General features: G+C 34.9%; 1 pseudogene; it reads left to right on the top strand.

Moving 5' to 3' along the window:
- The first annotated feature begins 423 nt into the window (after positions 1 to 423).
- On the top strand, positions 424 to 9,183 carry LOC149426228 (uncharacterized; annotated as a pseudogene).
- Positions 9,184 to 9,315: the final 132 nt, after the last annotated feature.

Below are 9,315 nucleotides of genomic sequence, written 5' to 3'. Positions count from 1 at the left end.
CTTAAACGAAACTTGGATTGATGCGAGCAGAGGTACTACAGATAGAGCAATTCCGGGCTATACGTTACATCTTTCCCTCGCCCCAAACGAGGTGGTGGTGTAGGCTTCTACGTACGTCGTGAACTGTCTAGCACTATACTGCCACACGAAAACAAATACTTAAATACCGCAGGCCAAGTCCGGCCCGCCAGGCTAGTCAATCCAGCCCGCGACATTGTTTTGAATAACCCTACCACAATTTACCAATTGAACAAAATGTATTTTCTACGTAGATAGAATAGAATACTTAACGGTTTCCTTCTCATTGTGTTTTAAGTACGGTATTATTGCATCTAATATTAGTTTGCACACAACCTCGCGCTTTGCAGATCGGTAGCATGGCGAATGCATGGCGATGTGAAGTGCAATGCTTCACAATGTTTCTCGGCTAAGTTCGGGACGAATCGGGCGCTACCATTTTCGTTTCCTCTGTTGTCAAGGTCAGTGTTCAATCGTTCAATGTTCATCAGTGTAGTTCGGACAGTCACGACGCGACGTCGCGTGCGTAGTCAGTGTCAAGTCACCTCTGCGGCTGTATGCCTGGCTTGTGTTTCTATGGTTGTGCTTTTTTGGTAGTGTTTTTGATATTTTTGATCGTTACAATGGCAAGTAAAAAACGTAAAGTTGATTCAGAATGTCGTATTTTTAAAGATGAGTGGACTTGGAAATACTTTTTTACACATATTAAGGATAAACCTGTGTGCCTCATATGCAATGAAGCTGTAGCGGTATTTAAGGAATTCAACCTCAGATTGAATTAATAATTTATATGGTGTTACGGTATTTAAGGAATTCAAAGGATCAGACATTTTTCAAGAATTTCAAGAAACTATCACGTCTTTGAAAGTACCTTTGACCAAAATTTGTAACATCACTACTGATGGAGCACCGAATATGACAGGGATGAAATCTGGTTTTGTAGGCATGTTTAAGGAATCATTTCCTGGGAACGAAGCTGTGTTTCTTCATTGTATCATACATCAAGAAGCTCTGTGTAAATCTGCTCTAGCCATGAAACATGTGCTTGATGTTGTTATTAAGCTTGTTAATAGCATTCGTTCATGAGCACTCAATCATAGACAATTTCGAGAGTTTCTTGACTCATTGAAGTCTGAGTATTCTGATGTACTTTACTACACTAAAGTAAGGTGGCTCAGTGCAGGACGAGTTTTCGAACGAGTTTGGGATTTAAAGGACGAAATAATCTCTTTCATGGAAGAAAAAGGAATGGACGAATGTGAACATATGAAAGATATTGTATGGCTTTCAAACTTTGCATTTTTTACAGATCTTCTCAGTCACATCAATAAATTGAACCTTAAACTCCAGGGAAGAAATCAATTAATCAATAATATTTGGGGTCATATCAGGAGTTTCAAAATGCAATTGAATCTATTTTCTAAACAACTAGTCAAGAAAGACTTTATCCATTTTCCAAGACTAAAAACTATTGCAGTTAGGGAGGACCAACTTAAGAACTATGAGAAAAGCGTGAAATATCTTTATGAAGAATTTGAACAAAGATTCCAAGACTTCAAAGTTATAGAACAGGACCTGGACATTTTTAGCATGCCATTTAATATGGATTGTGAATCAGTCAAACCAGAATTGCAGTTCGAATTGATTGAGTTGCAATGTAACACTGAATTGAAGCAACTGTTTCTCAACGTTTCCAAAATTGAGTTCTACAAGGCCCTGTCAAAATCAAGTTTCCCAAACCTGAAATCTCACGCTCAGAAGATAATTGCGATGTTTGCATCTTCCTACATCTGTGAACAGGTGTTTTCTACTATGAAGCTTCGCAAAAACAGTGTTAAAACAGTGTTAGAAACCGATTGACTGAAAACCATTTAGCTTCACTACTGCGAATCAGCTCATCCCAGTTTTTACCAGATTATGATAAACTTTTAGAAGCTCAGCCACAGTTTCATCTGTCACATACGCCTTCATACTCTTCTAAAGAATAATCAATGTTTGTTACTTTTTTACCATTTTAGCATATAATGTACTCAATATTATGCATGATGTAAAAATTAAAAAATAAAGTACTTATATCACTTATAAAAAATTATTTTACTAAATTTTTTTTCCGGCCCGCCTAGATAATTTTTTATTTTATCTGGCCCTTTCCTTAAAAAGTTTGCCCATCTCTGCAATAGACTGTATAAGTGATAACTTATCTGACCTCATATTTCAGTGTGAAACGGTTTTTTTGCTTGGTGATTTAAATATAAACATAAATAATAAGTTAATAGACGCACTGCAAGTATTTAATATGACGCCAACTGTAAACGAACCAACAAGAGTAACAGTTACTTCCTCGACACTTATAGATGTGGTATTCACTAATAAACCTGAAGTAGTTGAACATACTCAAAATTACCATTATAAATCTATCAGCGACCATGGTTTGGTTGTATGCGTCTTAAAATTTCCCAAACCAAAATATATCCCCAAAACAATAACATATAGAAATATTAAAGATATAGACATGAATGAGTAAAGCGGGTTGCAGATCAAGAGCTAAGCTAAGTTAGTTTACCTTAGCTCGCGTAGCTGAGGTGATTCTCCATACGTGTGCAGACCGCAAACTATGTAAGCTAAGCTATGTGAACTACCCGAAATATGCGAAGCGAAGTTAATTGTGTATGCCGGCCGATGCTAACTGAGCTAAGCTGGCTCGCCCGCCTCACCCCTCGCGCTCCCCTTTGGCTCCTTTCGTTAGTGTTGTCCAGTGTTGTCGAGTCTCTCGTGCGCATCGGTCGATTTTTCGTTGTCTTGAAATGGAGCATTTTATTGAAAGTGTTAAACAATTTCCAATCCTGTGGAATACGGAAGGAAAAGACTATCGTGACACAAATAAAAAGGATGTTATATGGAAGAGGATAGTGGAGGAAATAAATAACACCGAGATACCAGACAGTAAGTTAATTGACTTCTCAAAAATTGACTTCTCAAAAATTGACTTCTTAAAAATTGACTTCTCTAGTTATGGGGAACTTGGATAGACGTCGGAAGTGTCTGGGAATATTTATCGATTTAAAAAAGGCTTTTGATAGTGTGTCGCATTCTAGGCTGATCGCTAAGCTAGAGAAAATTGGACTGGAAGACAAAGCTTTATCTTGGTTCCAGAGTTACTTAAAAAATAGAGAACAATACGTTAAACTAAATAATTCACTAAGTGAACCCTTGTCTTCTGAATATGGAATTCCACAAGGCACAGTAATTGGGCCTATACTTTTCCTTATATATGTCAATGACATGTTCACTCTCCCTCTTAATGGAAGTGTCATCTCATATGCGGATGACACAGTCATCATAATCGAAGGAATAACATGGACAGAAGTAAATATAGCTGCGAATGCTGACATTAACATATTGAAAGAATGGTGTGATGATAACTTACTTAGTCTTAATGTAGAAAAAACATCATATATACCTTTTTATCTTAATGATCCTGTCACAGATTCCAATATTAGCGTGATAGTGCACAGTCGTTCGTGTAAAGGAGGAGAATGTAACGATAATAATTGTAAAATCCTGAAGAAAACCCCAGATGTCAAATATCTAGGGATCACTATAGAAAGTAACATGAAATTTAAGAAACATATCGAAAACTGTGTAAAAAGAATTAGAAAACTTACTTACATTTTTATACAATTAAGAAATATCCTAAATCTTTCAAATATTAAAATGGTTTACTTTGCTCTTGTACAGTCAGTGTTGCAGTACGGAATAATCGCATGGGGAGGTATCTATAAGAATAATCTGTATTCGATAGTAACAACACAAAAAATGATAATCAAAGTTATTATTAAAAAACCAAGAATTTTTCCAACCAACGAACTTTTTGAAAAATTTAAGGTCCTACCGATTTCAAAACTATTTCAAAGAAATGCTATTTTTAAAGTTTTTAAAGATTCTGAAAGGTCCTCAACGCGAAGTATAAGACCTAGAACATCTGGGAACATGTATGTACCTAGATGCAATACGACAGCTGCACAACACCATCATGAATATATAGGCCCAAAGTTATTTAACGATTTACCGGATACAATAAAAAGTGAGAAAAATTATTTTAAATTTAAAAAAAAAACTTTTGTTGTATTTTTACAGAGAAGATTGACTTACTTTTATCGATGATTTTCAGATACATTCTGTTACTTATATTTTTGTTGATTTTTCGTTGATTTTTGTTGATATTCTGTTTCTATAATTATTTGTAATTTTCTTATTGTACAATATTTTGTAGTATTTTACAGTATTTTTGAAAATATTTTTTTCCATTTTTGTAACTGTACATATTATTATCTATATATATATAAGCACATAGACTAGCTCCCCAGTTTTACCCGATAATATTTCTCTACAAATTGGGTAAACAAAAAAAGTGATGTCTGATATGAAATGTAATATATTTTTATCTCTTGTGAATATTTACTTTTTTTTCTAAATATAGAAAAAAAAAAAAAAAAAAATTATATTATTAAAATAATTACAAAAGGACTCTCTGACACGAAATGCTTCTCTAGTCGCTCCTAAGTTGTCGTTTAGTCGTAACGATTGAAAAGGTTGCTCGTCTTCGACATTGATGGTACTAGTTGACGTTTTCGAAGAGATTAAATAATTGTGCAGGACACAGGTTGTTTTTGTAACGGTGTCAACTAATTCTAATTTACACTCGAAGGGCCGACGAAATACACGAAATCGCACTGACAATATACCGAATGCATTTTCTACCACATTTCATGCTCTGCTAAGACGATAGTTAAAAGTATTTCTTGCTCTGCTATCTTGATATGTACTCTTTGGGTACGGTCTCATAAAGTGTTTTTGTAAAGGAAATGCCTGATCACCTATAAACACATAACGTCAACGGCAATCCATCACCGCGTATGTAACATCACCGCGTAAGTCATCTTGAAATGCCATTCGACGGCGGTCATAAACCTACATCGTTGGGATTATTATAGGATTTTTTCAATGTAAGGAAATAGTCCTACAACGAAAATAGTATCACCGCGCATCTCATTTGCCTTCCGTTTGGGTAAAATCATCGCCTATCTCAGTCGTTGACCAACCGTCATTGCCGCAACACGTTATTTCGCTGATTACAACAGTTTTTTTTAAAATTTATGTGTTTTCTGTTCATCGGATGTCTTACAAAAGGTATGTATTATGAGACTAAGTAATTATATATTGCAAACATTGGTTTGTGCACACGGTAGACGTTATTATTAATCATTATGAACTTACGCGTTGATACACTTCGCAATGATTCGTTTCATTGTATCGGAAAACGTGAGATACGCGCTGATTCATTCTTTTTTGATTTGTCCTTTTTAATTTTTGTGACTTTACTAATAATTATATATTATACTTTACTATTACTTCACTAATAGTATATAGCGAAACAAATATATTAATTATTTTTATTTTTTTTTATTTCAGTAACAAAATGTACGATTCTAGCGATGATGAGTTATTTGTTGATGCTATGTGCAAAGAACTCGGAATAAATACATTATCTGACAAACAGGGCAGTGGAAAAAAAGTTGGTGAATGTTCTACAAATGAAAATATAGAAAACATTGATATAAATAATTTGGAATTTTCTTGATTATTCCCAAAATCAGCCACCAACAATTAGTCAGTGTGGAGTTGATCTCGATGGTAACTCCTGAATACATATGCCAAGATATTCACGCACATCACACATCCTTAATAGTTGAACTCAATATTTACGCCCCCATAACCACTTCCTCACCCCAGACGATCAAGTTATTCAATAAAGTCAACTATGACCTAGTCAATGACGCTCTGGCAAAAACTGACTGGTCTTCTGTTTTAAACGCACAGGACGTTAACACGGCGGTTAACAGCTTGTACCTAATCATCGACGCCTTAATAGATGACTTTGTTCCAAAGAAAGTTGTGAAACCAACCGATTTCCCAACGTGGTACTCATCGGCTCTTATTAACATTACAAAAGAAAAGCTGAAATTCTTTCGAGCCTGGAAACGCCACAAGAACCCACTAGATTACCAAACCTTTTCACTGCTCCGAAAAAGACAAAAGAAAATTGCTACTCTCACATACCACAATTATATTTCACACTTAGAACATTCTATACAAAATAATACAAAAAAAAATATGGAGCTTTGTCAAAACGCAAAGAAAATCTCCCTACATGCCGGAACACCTAACATACGGCTCTAAAATTGCACACAACAGTAAGGAGATCACTGACCTGTTTGCTGACTATTTCTCTACCGTCTTCACTGATCATACCCCAAATTTAGCACCTGATGTCAAGGAACCTGATCCGTTAAATAATATAGCCATAAACTCAATTAAAATCAATGAAGACATCACCTACAAATATCTTTCATCCATGACATTAACAAAGGACCTGGTTTAGATAGTTTGCCTGGTATCTTCATACGTAACTGTAGTAAATATATCACTATTCCGGTCAGCGCAATTTTCTAAAAATCATTAAGTGATGGAACGTTTCCTCATAAGTGGAAATCTGCCGTAATAACTCCCATTTATAAAAAAGGCGATAAACATGACGTTACAAACTATAGACCTATCTCTCAACTTCCTATCTTAAGTAAAATTCTTGAAAAATTCTTCTCGTAGGCAAGGCACGTTGGTGTATTTTTTGCCCATTGAAAATATTACAGCCCAAGTTTGAAAAAATGTCGTTTTTGAATACCCTGGGGATTAAGGAATGGACCGTTAGGTATTGGGCAGAAAAATCAGAATCTGCAATGATTCCGATGTCATCCATGACGAATCAGAACAGGCGACGAACAACAGGAGAAAATTCTAAAAAAATGTTATTACTGAAGTTTTTTCACGATCTTCCAACACTCGAATCGCACTATTGTCGTAAATCTACAAAAAAGCTGTACTTACTTAACAAAAGCTTGGCTCAACTGTATGATATTTATTGAGATCATTGTAAGGAAAATGTAGGAAGTCCCATGAGTTGCAGAACTTTCGAAAATGTGTTTAAAAAAGAAAACATGAGTATTTTTATGCCCAAAAAAGATCGGTGTGACACATGTTGTGGTCACGACGTTGGGAATATTAGCGATGAGGTTTGGAAAAGACACATCGTACGTAAAAAAAAGGCACATGAAGAAAAAGTTAAAGATAATATAGATTCCAAAACTTTACAAAGATAGAATTAAAATAAAAGAATCCAAGTGGAAACATTTACAGGAACTGAAATCTGTAATACCGCAAGATTGTCATAGCTATTATGATTCATTACTATATCAATAACTTTATTTTTTATATTTTTAACATTACACGAGGTACCTACAGTGTAAGTTTACTTTTTTTTAATAAAAAAATTTGATGAGCTAAATTTTTACGTTGATGATTGTCGGTGTCATTGAGTAACTAATAATTTTGTGTATTTTTATGATAAGGTACCTATCTACTATTTTATTTGTCTAAATAATGTCATGTAACATAATATTACTTTGTTGTAAAATATTATTATTATAAAAAAATAAAAAAAATAACATTTGTTTCCACGTTCCCGTCTTTTAAAACTATAATGATATTACAAACCTAACTCCCAAAAAGAATAAATTTCCGCGTAAGTCTAAACTTTTGCCGTATTTTACTGCACATCACCGCTTAAGTCATTTATTATTTTATTTTCGGTTAAAAACGTATATGTGTTTAAATACATAATTGTAAAGACAATTGAACATGAAAAATAAAATGATTTGCCGCGATTTCGATGTAAATATATTAAGAAAAGTGGTTTTATGTCTCTCCTGAAAAGTGGCCAAATATGATTTACGCGGTGATGGATTGCCGTCGACGATAAGGTGTTGTATCGGCACCACTTATCAAAGGTTTGTCATTGGGCAAGTTTAATTGCCTATTTTGTAATTTGTAGCCAAATGCACTGTCAGCAAAAATACCTCCATCGCTAAATCGACCCATAGAACCAACGTCTATAATAATAAATCTTTTGTGCGCATCGACAACTGCGAGTAGGACGATGCAATAAATTTTTTTATAATTAAAATAGTTAGAGCCGGAATGAGGAGGGCATTTCACTGAGACATGCTTTCCGTCCACGGCTCCGAGACAGTTTGGAAATTGCCATTTATTATTAAAATCTTCTGAGATTGCTTCCCATTCTCTTTCTGTCGGTACTTTCATATATATTGGTTGCAAATGAGTCCAAAGTGCATTGCACACTTCTTTAACAATCATGGAAACTGTATTATTACCCACTCTGTAATTGTATCCAATTGTTCTAAATGAGTCACCTGTTGCCAAAAACCTGAAAAAAAAATTAATACTTAATCATTTAATTTTATTGTTACAGTCAAAACTGCGAAGAATGAGTGGAAGAAATTACGTGATGGTCATCGAGAATCACTGAAAAGGATAAAAGCCAGTACAAGTGGTCAGGCTGCTTCTCCGACAAATAATTGGAAATATGCTGGTTTACTCGAATTCCTTCTTCCCTACATGAAAAACCGTAAGAGAACTGGTAACACACCACATGAAACTGAAGACATCTTGCCCAATACATCAACTGAAGGTCGGGATGAACCGGTTATTTTACACGATACACAACATGAAGAGAACCTTCAAACCGTACCAACTCAATTTGATGACAGCACCTTAGCTTCTGAACACTCAATACCGCCAAGGCAAAAAAGAAAAAGCTTGCTGATGAATCATTACGCGATTTACTTAAAGAAGTTGATGGCGATTTTATGCGGCGATGTGAGCAAAGAGACAAACGTAGAGCTGAGGAGGCAGAAGTAGCGAACAAAAACAAACATCCGTTAAATTTGTTCTTTAACAGCATGTGTGAGACAACTAAAAAGCTTCCCAATTGGATTCAAAGGGATGTGAAGAAAAAGCTTTTTAGCATTATATGTGACGCAGAGGAGACTTACGAAAAATACATGTCCAGGCAGCAATACCAAAACGAGTATAAGTCATCATCCGCCAAATCAACACTACAAGATGATAGTGATACCTTTCATAATTTTAATTATCAATAAATTCGCTTTTTATTTTTTAATATTAAGTTACAAAATACACATCTCTCATAAATAAACGTAACATATTGTTTTACTTACCTCAAACAGATGGCCAACAAATTTCACAAACAAATTTCTAGTTTAGCTATAGCTGGCTTAGCTTAGCTGACTTAGCTTAGCTCCACCATAGCTTAGCTTTTGGTCTGCAACCGGCTTTAAACTCAGATCTGGCTAATGGGCC

Source organism: Hesperophylax consimilis, chromosome 1 (genome assembly GCF_061612785.1).
Source record: "Hesperophylax consimilis isolate HC1 chromosome 1, BYU_Hcon_1.0, whole genome shotgun sequence".
NCBI classification, from domain to species: domain Eukaryota; kingdom Metazoa; phylum Arthropoda; class Insecta; order Trichoptera; family Limnephilidae; genus Hesperophylax; species Hesperophylax consimilis.
This window is presented reverse-complemented; position numbering and strand designations above follow the sequence as displayed.